Source organism: Styela clava, chromosome 10 (genome assembly GCF_964204865.1).
Source record: "Styela clava chromosome 10, kaStyClav1.hap1.2, whole genome shotgun sequence".
Classification (NCBI taxonomy): Eukaryota; Metazoa; Chordata; class Ascidiacea; order Stolidobranchia; family Styelidae; genus Styela; species Styela clava.
This window is the reverse complement of record NC_135259.1, coordinates 15239761-15254833: the sequence shown is the minus strand read 5'-3', so window position 1 is coordinate 15254833 and position 15073 is coordinate 15239761. Positions and strand designations below refer to the sequence as shown.

The 15073-nt window shown below is 33.6% G+C and overlaps 1 long non-coding RNA gene across 1 annotated transcript; it reads right to left on the bottom strand.

Moving 5' to 3' along the window:
- Positions 1-11709: 11709 nt before the first annotated feature.
- LOC144428382 (uncharacterized) lies at positions 11710-12460 on the bottom strand. The gene is made up of 3 exons (XR_013478328.1): positions 12392-12460; positions 11880-11971; positions 11710-11799 (listed from the first exon to the last, which is right to left on the bottom strand). It is a non-coding gene; the product is annotated as an uncharacterized LOC144428382 (long non-coding RNA).
- Between the last annotated feature and the right edge of the window lie 2613 nt (positions 12461-15073).

Here is a 15073-nt window from a genome sequence, read left to right as displayed (position 1 = left end):
TGTAAAAAATAACAACAAACCTTTTCTAGCTTTGATGTTAAATCTAATCGGAAGATGAAATAATTTAAATAGTCATAAACATAATTCATTTCTAAAGCTTCCTCTGATTACAACTCAGTATATCTGTTCCGGTACACGGAACTCACCGATGCAAACTGCTTGAGGATCAACTATGACCTTGCTTGATTAACTACAGTTCAGTATAACATTGTGAACTTCGTACTTGACTTTTGATTTGATAAAAAAAAAAAATAGACGCTTGAATCTGCGATAATAAAAATATTAGTTATAAGATGTCACAATATTTTTTTAAAACGTGGTATTTTATTATAACCACAAACCGTTAATTATTTTAGATTGTAGTTAGTTTTGTCATCGATATATTACATATCTTTCCGTCCTAAAGAGTAATTAGCAAACTTTGTGAGAATATGCGATATCGTCAGACTAATAAAAAAAATTGCCTAAGTCAAATTTTAACATTTTGAGTAAATCAAAAAAAACTTTATAACTTTCCCATTTTTCAATCTATTTCAAAATTTTTTTTATCTAGATTTATCTTATCAAATTTTTAATTATTTTAGGATATCTATAATTTCCAAATTCTATTTTATATGCGCTAAAATTGACTTAGGCATTTTTTTTATTCCCGCACCCTGCGTTAGGCAATATTATTCACATCTTCGCCCTATATTTTCTCTGTACGTTCGCTTGACCTATATACTTTGTAAAAGTCCATTCGGCAAATAATGAGAGAGTGACTTCCATTAAATTAATATGACACGAAAGCCAAGTCAAAATTCGATATTCCTCCTTAATCATAATTTGGCTTTGATGATCATAAGAATAGATGTCAGCCCACAGGCCAGATGTATTGTATTCAATTGATACAAGGAATCTAAAATTTCACAACTCAAGCAACAAACAATATAATAGAATCAAAACATAAATAACTCTTTGGAACCTAAAACATCAACATAAACAAACAACTGTAATCATGAATTTATAGTAGTATACTTCATTTAAGTTTGTATAATCTGCTCGTGAGGAAGGTTGTCATAAAAAGGATGACAGTCAATTGGCATAATTGATTTCATTTCTTGAAGATCATTAAATTTCCTTGCACAAACTGGAATACGAGATCTGAACATTGGCACCCATTGACTTTGAACATTCTGTACACGGTGTGGTAGCGCTTTCCAAATTTCTTTCTTAAACGAAAGCTTGTAACGAATATTACCATCACTTTCGTACTTCAGGGCACGCAAATCATGCACTCTGGGATCTCCTACTCTTTTTCCGGGTCTAATGCTTTGAAGGAACAATTGATTCATTCTTTTGAAATCAGTGTGCCTCACTTGGCGAACATGATAGGGTGATGGATGGATTCTTGCGGATTCCATAAGTACGATCAAATCTCTTTCAGAAAAAATGTCGCCTACGATCTTTCGTTCAATGACGCTGTGCATCGAGTCACATTCCATTTGTGTATGTCCAGCCACCAAAAATTTTTGCTCTATATCTATGTTGTAAGTTCTTGTCAGACTAGAATATGCATTGGCTACCGTGCTATTCCTATTTTGGTAACCACATCCATCGCTCCAAACTATGATATGCTTCATTTCGGGATTATTACAAATGATTCGCTTAAAATGCTCAAACTGCAAGTAAGCAAATACTTCACTAGAAAGATTGCCTTCAGTTTCATTCCAGACGTAACAGTAACCTGCTTTTGTTTTCGTATCATATAAAGTGAAATTGTGTACCTGTAGCTTAGTTCTGTAATATGAGGTACTAGCTCTCGTTCTAGGACATAAAAGCACGGCCTGTAGATCCATCGTCCAAACGGATTTATTTGCACTTGCAGAATCTTTGTCGGTTATTTTTTCTTTTCTAGCATCATCCTTCAGTTTGATATGCAAGCTATACTCAACTGTACTCATGTTACCATGTTTGTAACCTACACACTTATCACACTGATCCTTTCGGGGAATGAAAACTGAGTATTTATATCTGTGGAAAATCTCGTTGAAATAAGCTTCACTAACGACCCTACTGTTTTCTTCCTCTGCAACATTTTGGTAATGTCTGTGGAGGGCAGATATTGTGGTGCCTGGATACAAAAATTTTATGTTTCTGTAACTTGGCAATTTTCTGCAATAATGGGAGTCTACAGTTGGTAGTGTGCTGAGCCACTCTTTTATAAACTCTCTATCCCTTTCACTTACTTTTGCACACTTTCCACTTTTCGGACCTGCTTGAACAACAGCTGTTTGGTTAGAAGAGGTTTATCTTTAATCCAAGATACCAAAGTTCTGCAAGGCATCCCAAACGTGGAAGCAAACATTTCTTTGCAGACTTGCAGCTCAGAACCATTCGGAAGCTTTAGTTGGTAAACATATTAAGATTTTCTCCTAGATACACCGGATGATCTTTGTTGTTTAACCTCATGTGTCCCAACCAGAGTATTTATGAATATTTTGCGTTCATTCCAAGTCGTCATAGACCAAAATTTAATGAACATAGGAAGTATTTGATCTTCATCTACAACGTTACACTGGCGAGTTTTGACTTTGCTACAGAATGCAGATCTACATGGTGGCCCTGGTTGACGATTGGGCACATCCTTTCCTTTCCAGTTTCTATATGATTTTCCACGGAGGCGCCTGATTTTTCCTTTATTTTTTTCCATTTACCGTGCACTGGTCACTTTTCTCGGTTAGGTGAGGGCTCTTCATAGGTTTCAATAGTGCCATCTGATCTTGTAGAGCCTTCATTGGTACTGTCCGAGATACTCATCGTGCCCAGATTATCGAGACTTACATCAATATCTAGTAGTTCGTGAAACGGTAAATAGCCACTTTCACTATATAAATATGCAGCGGAATGCCCCTCGCAGCCATCGAGCTGAAGCTCTATAAAACCTTCCAACTTCGTTCACCTCATCTGTGAAAATTAAATACGAATACATATGAAGATCGCTCGTTACTATCGCCATTTTTGGCGTTCAATAACTTACCACGTGTGACACTATCATTTGCAGAAGCATTTCCAAGTAGAGCATAGTTTCTCAGCTTCCTGGACTCCATACTGTTAATATTCGATCACTACAATTACTTGCCGGTAGCGTCCAGATGTTGAAATATATATATATTTTAGTACACCCTACTTGAACCAGAAAGCGTTGCTAGTCGAAGAGTGTCGTAACGACACCAGAACGTACAAAAACTGGATGCGGACAGGCGTGTTTAAATGTGCCTATCTCAATTATAGTCAGCTTAGGCAAAACCAAAATCTGCCTAAGTCCACCTCCTGAGATAGCAGATTCGTTTTTGTCCCCTAGCGGTTGATTTATACCAGATATGAATGTTTAAATAACATAGAAAGATAGATCTTTCCCCAACGAATCCAGCGATAGCAAAATCTCAAAATCGACAAAAAGTGACTTAGGCAATTTTTTTATTAGTGTGACGATATGCTATAAAAACACAACTTTTTATAATGGACGGAGGTTTTATGTTCCCGTCCAAATCTGAAAACATATAATAACAGCATGAAACGCGTGTTTGTGTGGCAAGTTTTTTTTTAGCTAAAACGGTGAAATAATTAAAAAAGAATGGAAAACATATTCAACTTTCGAATGTATGATATTGCGATAACTATTATCCTCACTTGATGCAATCCCATTTTATTCGGTTGGACATTCAACTAAATAATGGTGAGATGATCGAATACACAAATGATTTCATTTAGGTGTAACCAACGATTCTTAGAATCATAAATGTATAATCTTGAAAAAAAGAATAATCAGAACTAATACAGATGAACATATATACAATACAATTGCAATGTACTCGTATTCTTCATGTTTAAACCTGCTTTGAAGAGTCACCGTCTCTGGTTTATTATTTTTTAATCTAAAATATCCGCCCTCCAGTTGCAACAACGCAATTTGGTTCGTAGTGTCAAGTGCTGACTTCACGACATTAAATTTGCTATCTGTAAAAAAATTTTATAAATGCCTGGTGAGAATTTAAACATCAATAAGTAGTATAGATTTATATTTCGCTCATACAAACCCGGGTTCCGGGCTTAATTTTCGCCAATAAACAATATTTGGTGTCCCGTAGTATGTGAATCAAGATGGCGGATACCGGAACGTAGTAGGTGTACCAGGTTAGAGTTAGGCCATAATTTCAAATACTACGGGAGTCACCCGGCTAGTCCCCGAACTAAATAGAATAGAATAGAACTAAAATTGGAATAAAATTATGGCCTAACCTGGTACATATACTACGTTCCAGTGTCCGCCATCTTGGTTCACATACTATCGGAATACCCAATCGCCACATCTAACTTCAAACTATAACAGGCCTCAACTCGTATTTCTGTGTTAGAGACTAGACCAAGGTTGTCCAACCTTTTTGACCAGAGGGCCAAATTTAGTTTACGAATGATTGCCCGGGCCACTTGGCATGATTGTTATGTTCTAGTTTTCACTACACCGACTACAGATTAATGAAAAGACAAACAAAACCTTCACACCAAAGTTATAAAAACAATGAAATTACAAAGATACAGTTAAGTCAAAAGTTTTTAACCACACATACATATTTCAATGTCAATTATGACACCGCTTTTATCCAACAAGTTTGATTGTCAGAAATTAGTGATCTCACGGGGGATTTGACGAGGTTCATCCGCAAAAAAGCGTACTCGTACAAGTAGCCTAAAAGCTGTCAAATATTGAGGTCATAAAAACTGCCTCTTCTAGATTCACAGAAAAAAAGACAGAAGAACAGATTGAAATACATGGCAGACGATAAAAATAAATTCAAACATCTCTTTCCAGCAATAACGCTCACAAAGAGACATAAATACGCTTTTGATAGCTGGGTGGTGCTTCTCGCGTGTTTGAATGACGAGAAATATTTTTTTTATTAGAGGTTTTTAATAATGGCCCACATTTGTGAAAGGCGTTGGGATTCGAATAATACCGCGCGGGCCACTCGGAAAGCTTCGGCGGGCCACATGTGGCCCGCGGGCCACGGGTTGGACGACCCTGGACTAGACTATAAACGAAAACTACTGATACATGCTTTTGCTTTACGCTAATTACTACAAAACAAACGCCGCACAACAGCCATTGTAACGACTCAAATCCGCACGGAGATAATATTATGTTTATGAGCAGGTATCTATTCAAAGTGAGCTGGTTTGAGGGCCACAAAAAATTTGTTCGAGGGCCACAGCTTGCAGACTACTGTTCCAACACAACTACACTAATCCTATTCGCTCGCTTTGTTCATGGGCCGCATAATTCTTTACAGAGTGTGTACTGCACTTTTAATTAAACATTCACAAACATTCAGAGCTGATTTAAAAGAATTGCAAAATAAATTGAATGTTTGAAATATATGAAAAATAAGCTTTTATCTCTTTAATTTGAAATAAATAAATATATATAAATTTGAGTGTTTCTTTGAATTTTATTGATAAATTAATGCATGAGTACCACTCGAAGAAGGACTCGAGATGCAAATCACATATCTATTAATTCATCGTCAATTATCTCTACTTATCGACTTAGGAACGATGAATCATTTCGTCAATATTTTTACTGTAAAATTGAAAATTTCAAAGTTATTTAGGTGAATTTTCACAATAACTTTTTAATCTAGAACTGCACATTGTTTGAAAGTAGCCCTTCCGAGAATTTAATGGTATGAAACCGTCCTCCTCATATAAGCTTTTTCACATTTTGTGAGATGGCAAGTAACTTATTTACAGTAATGTCTTTCGGTATAACAACTATTTAAATTGAAGCCGTCAGTCGATCTTAACTTGTATCCATTTTCATATATATATGACATACATCATAGTGTAGTTATCAATTTTTTTGCAATAAAACTATAAAATAGAAAGAGAACACAACCATTTTCTATCATAAAATATACAGGGTGGTCGCTGGAGATATAGAAAATTTGTCAAACAGCTATTTATTTTTACAAAAAATGACTTTCACGATATTTTATGTAGGCACATGTTTTATTACACTCACAGATGCTCGAAATGACGCCCATGCACTTTATAGCAGTAAAACCTAAAATGTATCAACCTAAAACAACCTAGAACCAAAAAGAAATAAAAACGTATCGAAGAAGAAATGAGTAACCACGCTTTTTATTCGTGATCTCATCTGACCCTCAAATTTTCTGCTTTTCTAGCCACCATCCAATATATATTGAATACAAATAACATATTTATTGCGTTATTCTTTCACAAATTAGTAAACTAATACATTTTTACAAGTAGAAATAACAAAATAAAAATGTGCATGCAAATGGGGTTGCGGTATAATCTTTTCGACACTTATGTTAAAACAAAATATCGACCAAATTTAAAAGATTTGTAACCTATACTGAGACCGATCATTGCCAAAATAGATCCAAGATTCGTTTTTTTATCTGCGACTATATGCAAATACATCGTTCCAATAGAAGATTTTGTCAATTTTATTTTTTTAATAATTTCCGTATTTTAAATTTGACTTAATTTTAGTTCCCGAAGGTCACAACAAATTTATACCCTATGCCAAGTTGGTCGTAATGAAAAAGGCTCGCAAAACACCATCATTTAAATCTGTAAGTTTTTATTTTGCAGTTTTTATTATTTTCTAGAAATTTCAAAAGGGTAATATGGTAAGCGAAGATTGCATGTTAGTTTCAATTAACCAGGCTATTGCCTAACACAAAAACATTAGGCAAAATAAAAGTATCATTTGTATTAGACAACTGATTGCATCGTGTTGCTTATTGAAGAAACAGTCTTAACAGCACGGGTCTGACTCTTCCAACAAGGCATTACGGTGTTTCTCCAATCAGGGAATGAAATAATCATAAATGCGAAGTCTGTGAATGAACCAATAGCGCGGAGTATCGCAGCTAATAAACCATCAGCGATCATTCCACTGACAATAAAAAGAGTCCCACTGAAAAGAACAAAGCCTAAAGTTGCAAATAAAGCACGTTGTAATACAGGAAGAATATTCATTGTATTTGCGTTATTCATAAATTTTACTTCTATTCGATGCTTATACAGTGGGTAGCTGAAAAGTAGTAATAATGATGTCTGAAGCAAAAGTACAACAACAAATATAGCAATCCAGGGTATCCCAGTAGAGGAAGTTTGTTCCATGACAGTGCATTTATAGTTTACAAATTTGTACGTTTTGTGTGTCATTGCAAATGAAACTGCAATTCCAATATGAAATAGAGCAATCAAAAATATCGAGGTCTTGCTCGCAACACGAGTAAAAGCATTTGTCAAATTTGTCAGAACAGGATTGCTGTATAAAACTCGTTGCCTTAGCCAAAAGGAGAAATATATACCGAAGCTAACGAAATTCGCTACTATGCCTTTGGAGGCTTCAATAATGTAACAATGATCCGGCGTATCGTAAAATTTGGTTGTCATTTCTTGTCCAAGAGAGATAGCACTCTCGATAAACGTCATCAGAGTCACAATAATTTTGGCAATTCTTGAAAGCTTCGCCAAACTCCCAGTACCATGAGTCTTTCCTAAACTTTGGCCCCCTTTTATCTCTTTCAAAATAAGAACCAGCAAAATATATGCAGTAATTGTTGCCACTCCTGATACCAAAATTATGTAAATTATCCAATAAATAACGACATGCCTTTGTTCTTCGGGGCTTTCAAAAGAAGAGTTTACCATATTATAAATTAACCTGGTGGAGTTTTCATATTGTTTCTCCATGTTGAACAAGGTAGATGGTAATTCCAGATGCCTGTTTATAGTTTGCTCGATTTGATTTTGTCTTGAATATCTTATGCTCTGATTTGAACATATTATTATCGTTAAAGAAAAACCCTGTATATTATTTATATTTCATTTGGAGTTCCATTCTTCCCATAATCGTCTTAGCACTGAACAAGTATACAAACACCGTATCATTACAGTAAAAAAGAAAAAAATACACATCGATTTACGGATTAATATAATTATACATTCAATTGATAAGTCCTTTTGTATCAATGGTTCTATTGCTTGGAATGCAATCCTAGCAGCATAAAAAATTCGTGGATGAAACTGCCAAAATCAGTAATTTTAGACGGTGTTCAAAATTCAGCAAAACGCGGTTTGTACATGCACATACTACTCCGTGTGCTTTCTCTTGCTTCCAGGCAAAAATAGGTTCAAAACCTTATAAACTATATCACGTAATGCTGCTAATAGTGTTAAAAAATTGCATATCAACTTTCACGACCTATTTGGAATTTTCTATTTTAAAAGTCAAAAGTTTCCCGGTTATTTCATTTCCTCTCTTGAAAAGTGTAATTGCATAAAAATTATAAAACATCGTGATATACACTAAAACATTTGATCATTTATTCAAAGCATGCTATTACTTTCTAAACAATTGTCAAATTGCATACAAAGTTTGATTATAATGTGCTATTCTCTAAAAATAAAATAAACCTCAAGCGGTTTTCGAGGATTGTACAAGGTATGGCGAATACTCATGATTATTGCATTCATTATTGTTTTGATTTTTTTTGCACGAATTTGAAGATGTGTCATGTCAGCATCATTCAGAAACTGATTACAGCTTTTGAACAAAAGAAAAATCTGTGTCATAATGAAATAAACTTGATAATAATCGATTAATTTGAGCCATGATTTTGGTTGTTTTGGCATGGTTACAAATACCACAATTACATCTCTTCGCGGAAAACACTTTTTATTACATTTCGAAAATAAGATGTTTGTGTAGTAAGCATCACTGGGGTCTATGTGCCCGGACCAGGCTAATGTTTATTATTTCAATAAAGTATCGTTTGAAATTTTTTTACACTCCAAATATATTCTTAATCTAGATGCCTAAAATTAAATATTCAATCTACTTTAGTAATCATTCGAAATGCTGTATAATTAATTGACAGGAATTGGCATTGTAGGAAAACTTGGCTTCAGGTCCTCTTTGAGTTGAGCTACTTTATAATGTTTATTGTATCACAAATGTTGAAAAGGATCAAGATAAAAATATTCATGTGGGGAAATTTACGGCGTTTCTTGTTGACCCTAATATATGATCACTCTGATGAAACTCGCGATAGTAAATATAGTCATGTTTTAGATTATAAACACTGACGAGCAATTATCCTTGCGGAAAAATTTTTGGTATTTTATTTTTGTATTTTTTGTTATGCAGCCTTTATGTTTTTACTTTGCGAGAATATTTTTCCATGTTTCCCACTATCACTTTCCACTACACTGTTCACTATTACTTATTGTTGCATAAATCCAATTCTATAATTATCTGGCCCAACTATTGCTGGGGTATCTTAATTCTAGTTCGCAGTCTAGCACGTGAGTGTAAAAATATAACTCCTCGCCGTCCTCTGGCCTCGGGATCGTGTGCCATTTTCTTATGATTCCACTTATGCTGTTTGCACGTGTCGAGTTACCGGAAGTTTCCTAAATAAATGAACATTCCGAACATAGTACAACAACTGCGAGGCTAGGCATGCTGACTAGAACTGTTGTCGTGGCCAAACTGGAAATCGCAAGTTAATGCTTGTCAACGGCCTTATATATAAAAAGATTGATCAAAAGTGGGGTTTCTCGAACAAATATACGCCATTTTGATTTTGGTGCTTCTTCTTCGTAGCTCGGGTTTGGTTGGTAGGCCCATAGTAAGTTAAGTGTGTAGTTAATTATAAAAGTATGGTCTATATCATGTGAAATAAGCTTTGTATATGGTCATTATTTATTACATTGCACAACTCGAATTTTGCACTGATTCCTTGAGTTTTTTCAAAACCAGAAATGTTGAAGATATATATTGAGTTTTCAAAAGCCTCCGAGAAATGGTATGTAGCAATTCTTCGAATAGGCAATCTCAAGTATGTGATTGTTTTAGCATAACTTTAAAATACATCAACTCTGGTTATGATATCAGCTTCAACCTCAATTATCACAAATATTGATGTTCGGGATCTTCGCCATACCTCTGATTTGTGTGATCCCTATAACTTTTGCATTTGCGGTATATATTGCTGTATAATAAAAGATATGTCAATCAAATTGAATGAAAGAAACGTTGTTGAATGGAATAATATGCTTGACTACATTTTAGGTTTGTATTTCGGTTTTATTAATAGAAACTTTCTATATAGAAAAATGAGGCACAATCAAGTAATGTGATATATACACAATCTTCATTCTTATTAGTAGCAGTGGATCTCAACCGCCATCCGCGGACTAGCGCCGGTCCCCGTCAACCTCCCCGCCAGTCCGCCAAATATATTCCAATATTATATTGCAATTTCAAAATGCAAGACATTGATGTCCTGCACATTTATTTTGTGAGTTTTACCTCCTCTTGATTCGTGAACAGAACTTGGCCAGATGACAGAACGCGCCCATTTCTAACCCCGAACTGCTGGGTACCATTGTCACAATTTTGAATATCGCAATATCGGAATATCCTGAACTCAGTGACAAATCTATTGAATTAAAGCTCATTTTTTGTACAACTTACTTATGTAAGAAAAAAAAGTTTTTTTTATCGTTTCTCGTAAGAACCAAACAGAGAAATCGTGTGGAAGTCAACGCTCTACTTTGCCTTGCAGAAATTACATGGGAACCGCTTTCAAAACACGCATTATATCAAAAAGACAGCAGGGAATTTCTCATTAAATTAGATGACTGCTTCTGAATTGCATACTTATGTCGCAATTACATTTGTTTAATTATGTTTTGTGTTTATGACATTCTCGGTTGATTTTAAATGTTTCCGTTCCGCAAAATTAGTTTCGAAATTTTATTGGTTCGAAAACTAAAAAATGTTGAGAACCACTGTTCTAAAGATACACAACCTAAGATTACTTTATTATTTTTTATATATTTCAGAGGAGTAATGTAATTTGTAATCTTGTTCGCAAGCAGCTACCGAATTAAACAACAAAATTATAGGTCAGTTCTACATTGTATTGATTTCCGTTTATCTGGGATTTTTCACGTTAAAACAATATTTTTTTATACTCTTCGTTTGGAATGTCGCTTGGGTATGTACTTTGTTGTGTCTGCTTTTGTTATATTAGATTGTTTACCACAAGGGTTAATATAAATAAATATATACGAAAGAAACAAGTTCTGCAATAGATATCCGTTTCCCAATTTCTAACTGAGATTCAACATGGTTTCTTTTTAATAAAAGTTTGACATGATGAAATGAATGCACAACAAAAAGTAATATTTTACTGAAATGCACGTTTAAATCACTCCTCATTTTGGCAGTTTTACGTGTTATTGTCAGTTTTTGATTGAAAATTGATAGTTTTGAACACGTAAGCTAGTTGAGTTGTGAGCGACAACTTTCCAAAACACTCACAAAATAATCGTTTAAAAGTTTGCAATGATGAAGTATAGAGAGAATCTTTCAGGGGTGAGAAAAACATCCATATCTATAGCTTCTATTTGATTTCTGTTTTGAAACCCATATCACGGGAAAAGCAGGAAACCGCTTTTAGACTTTGACAGGAAGGTTATTTTTTTCAAAAGTGAACATCCGAATTGGGGATTGACAAGATGTCTAGCTGGTTTTCTAGCTGGTTTTCCAGCGACCACCCTGTATATTACAAAAAAAAAATACAACCGCTAGAATAATTATTTCATGTAAAAAAATACGACAAAATAAATTTTTTTTATTTGAATCCTTGACATCATACGAATCTGGTGGGAAAATATTTCAATCCAACAGAATATCTGCATTTTCTGAAAACAAAATAGTGAAATTCGTTTACTCAGATAAATGTTAAAAATATTTTAACCCAAAGAACACTTTTAAATTTAACCTGCCCATAATTCATCATCACTCCGCTTTCTTCTGTTCCATAAAAAGTTTGGGTTTGCGCGTTCAAACGAAGTAAGTTTTCCAGATGTAAGTCTTGAAGCAATAAATGGAAAATAAAATATTAAAAATATTATTACTTTGTTTTATTCAACAAATATATCAAATGTCAAATAAAAACAAATATCTTTATATCAATAGCTGAATTTGTGGCGGTTGAATCTCAAAACATGGTTTATAATTTTTGTTCAATTTCATGAAAATAGTATTTCTTCCATATCTAGATTTTCCACCTAATCTGATTGCATGAAACATCGGGCGTGTGCACATGTGATTTATTACGAAATGGTTCGTAAATCTAAATATATATAACTGCAATAAAATTTCGATTTACTTCTTAAATTTTAAAATTGATATTTTATAAAATGACTGTAATAATCAACAACAACAAATATACTTTTGCCGGATAGTAAAAAAACTGGGCAGTTTCTTAAAAATAATTGACTTGAAACTTACGGTGTAGTATAGTGGTGTACTTCTTTGACTTCCACAAAGTGAAAATTTAAATCATCAGTCTCTGTAAGTAAAACGCAGTTTAATAAAATAAAATTGCGATTTGAATCTGAATAATTTGTTCTATTATATGCTACACATTCGACTTAATTTATGAGAATTTAAGTATTATTAGATCGCAGAAAATCAGATGGCGTATCGTGCTATGCGTTACGAATACGCTTGTCATCGCACCTATGATTACCCTGCGTGTGTTCGCGGGTTTGAAACCCGTGGGGAGTAATCATGTGTGTTCCTACACTATCAAATCCATGCATCTGAAACAAACAACGTTAATCAATGCCATACCGACTTGGATTGTTAACCAGACGAGAGGCCGTGGATCGAAATAAGGTTAATTCGTCTCACCGGCTTTCCTTCTCACCACGATGAATTTGAAAATCCTATCCTATTTATTCCGAAATTAACGACCAACATAATAAATACATATATAATTTTTAAAAACTCACAAATTTACCTGTAGGTTCAGAGGGCGTTTCCAGACACGTTATTAGTTGTGTCATAATCAAGCTTAGTACGAAATGAACTAAAAACATCTTTTCGCAAATAATGTAATATGATTATACGAAAAATAGACCTGTTCAGTATAAAAAGAACACAGTTTTATCAAGGTCTCCCAATTTTCAGTATCGTGTTTTCCATAAAACTTATAAGATGATTATACGAAAAATAGGACTGTCCAATAAAAAAGGAGAACCGTATTATAAATACAGCACAGTATTATCAAGGTCTCACAATTTTGCGTTCAGATTCTTTGAAAAAATAATAAGACCGGTGTTTATTAATTTGGAGCAAATAGTATATAAATTTAAAAGTGAGAATACCGAGCGTGAAAACAACATATTTCGGGACCGATGCGAAAAGGTTCAAAAAATATATTTTTCTACTAATTCGTTTATTTATAAAAAAAAATTATCCAAGATTCGAACAAATTTGTTATTGACAATTTATGATTAACATTTAGTACAAAAATGATGAAGACTGTTTTTTTTTTCAAACTATTATGTTTAGAGGTAATAATGTTAACAGATCTAGACTATGTTTTGCAGTATTCGTATTTGATTGTGCAAAATCAATCGAAAGCCTGCGCTCCTCACCTAATCCTCACTACATAGCTCCTAAAACTTCAGACAGTTGTTTAATAAAGCTTTGCCAAGTGAAATACATTTACCTTTTAATTAATTTTAGTCGTACAAACAATCGATGCAAATTTTTTTTAAATGGCTATTGATATTGAATAACATTATTGGCCAATCGGCCACTTAAAAAGCTTAAATCTTATAATCCATCTGCAAATGACTCTATAAGTTCTGATTCAAATCAATGACATATGAAAGATCAACCTTTTAACCAAAATGGAGAATTTTACTGAGCCTCTGGTCACTTGAACAATTTATACTATTTTTTTACAAAGTATTACTTAATTCAAATTATTTGGATATCACTTCTAATTAATATTTCAATTTGAAATAAATATTGTTGAAAACATTTGTGAGGCTAATTAAACGCGATGGCGATGATTTTCATATACAAAATAAAATCAGTTTATTTCGTGGACGGGATATCAATATAACCACATTAGCCCATAGCGTTTAGCAGTAATTTTAGTAATTTTCAAAATATTCGCCAAATCCCTGCTGGTAACATTCGAGTTTCCTGATTTTTTACTTACTTTTTTTTTAGGAATGAGGAACAGCAAGACATATGTTGTAATTGTTACAATACCGGTTTTCAAGATCATGTAAATAATCCGACAAATAACAGCATAATTCTTAATGTAAGGTTTTTTCAAATAAAAAATTGACCATGTCGTATGTCGATTCATGTTCGGTTTACAGTTTCGAATATTCTTATGTTCTTGTCACTAGAACATACTAGAATCTAGTGCGAATGTATTATTGTATTCACGAAACAACAATGCATTATTAAAATTCAATGATTACGGTATTCAAGGCTGGTTATCACTTTCAAAATATTTGGAAAATTGGTACGTAATGTTCAATCGATGGAATGGCGTTGTATACGCTGTGTGATTATGCCAAACAATACTTTATTTAGAGTACATAAGCATATACATATACGGTTATTAAGAAAGTAGATAATACATGTTCATTCTCGTGATTACTGATTTTCTCTTATTTAATGATCAATTTGCCTGTATATGAAAATTAAAATATTGTTAAGCCTTTTTGAAACTGATTTCAACTTGCACGCGAAGAAAAGAGCAATTTAGTGGAAGACAAGTATTTAAGTTAGTGCAGCCATTACTTCATCTTCTCATGAAACATATTTCTTAACTTTGACGTTTTGAAGTTGAGGTTTTAAAAATATTTTGATTTTAAAATTATACTGACAGCGTTTAACATGGAGCAATACTATGATAATGCAACTAATCAGACGTTTAATTGGACGTCGTCGAGTTCGACCACGGAAACACCAGAACAATCAATGGTGTACTGGACAATTTATATAATTGTGACTTTTGTAGTTGCGACGATTGCAACGTACATCCTTAGCGCGTTTATTTATAAAGAAATCAGTTTTACTCAAAGAAGACAAAAAGCTGAAGGCAAGACATCGATTAAACTGATGAGAATGATTAAAATCTCAATGGCATTTTTTGTA